Here is a 903-nt window from a genome sequence, read left to right as displayed (position 1 = left end):
AATCATTTGTGACAGTGTTTCTGAAGACGATTCAATCAAGTTAGGTAGCATTGTATCTGGGATAATTGATAGTATAACTAGTCAGGCAGTCATTGTCCGTGTTAAATCCAAAGGTGTTCTCAAGGGTACAATTTCTGCTGAACATTTAGCTGATCATCATGGTATGTGTTTTCACCCACACAAGCGTTCATTTTGGGTTTTGCTTTTATTCATCTGTTTCTGAGTTGCTCTTTGTGATGTAGAGCAAGCAAAATTAATGAAGTCACTTTTAAGACCTGGATATGAGCTTGATAAGCTGCTGGTACTAGGTATGTTTATTAATATTGTTGCAAATTCTTCATGTATATATCCTTCACATATTTAAAGGAGGAGGTAGACTGTCTAAACTTCACAATGGTAGATTTTTTATTTACCTCTCTGTGGATGCTGATGGACCGGAGAGAGCAAAACCTTTTTATGAGAGTAGTTCTTTCCCCAAGTGATTGTTAATTCAGCTTCATCTCTCATTGTGTAGTATCTAAAACTAATCAAATTGACCCATCTAGTTTCAGGAAGGCAGAGTTGATTTTGCAATTTAATTATTTTAGTGGTTGATGATACGTGATGATTATAGGGAGTAATATTTTCTGTTTAATGTAGACATTGAAGGCAACAACTTGGCCCTCTCTTCAAAATATTCTCTTATTAAGTTAGCTGAAGAGCTTCCTTCGGATTTTAATCAGCTCCAGCCAAACTCAGTGGTTCATGTGAGTAGTTGCCTCTTTTAAATAGTAATTTCTGTGTGGATGAATTCGTTCATAAACTCACATTTATTTTTGATGATCATATACAGGGTTATGTTTGTAACTTGATTGAAAATGGCTGCTTTGTCCGTTTTCTTGGTCGTCTGACTGGTTTCGCCCC

At 36.1% G+C, this 903-nt stretch overlaps 1 long non-coding RNA gene across 1 annotated transcript; it reads left to right on the top strand.

The window, feature by feature from the left end:
• On the top strand, window positions 20-903 carry LOC104745408. The gene is made up of 4 exons (XR_760746.1): window positions 20-161; window positions 243-308; window positions 640-746; window positions 833-903. It is a non-coding gene; the product is annotated as an uncharacterized LOC104745408 (long non-coding RNA).

The sequence above is a fragment of the Camelina sativa genome, chromosome 15, assembly GCF_000633955.1.
Source record: "Camelina sativa cultivar DH55 chromosome 15, Cs, whole genome shotgun sequence".
NCBI lineage: Eukaryota > Viridiplantae > Streptophyta > Magnoliopsida > Brassicales > Brassicaceae > Camelina > Camelina sativa.
The sequence above is the reverse complement of the archived record's forward strand: the minus strand, read 5'-3'. Positions and strand labels throughout refer to the sequence as shown.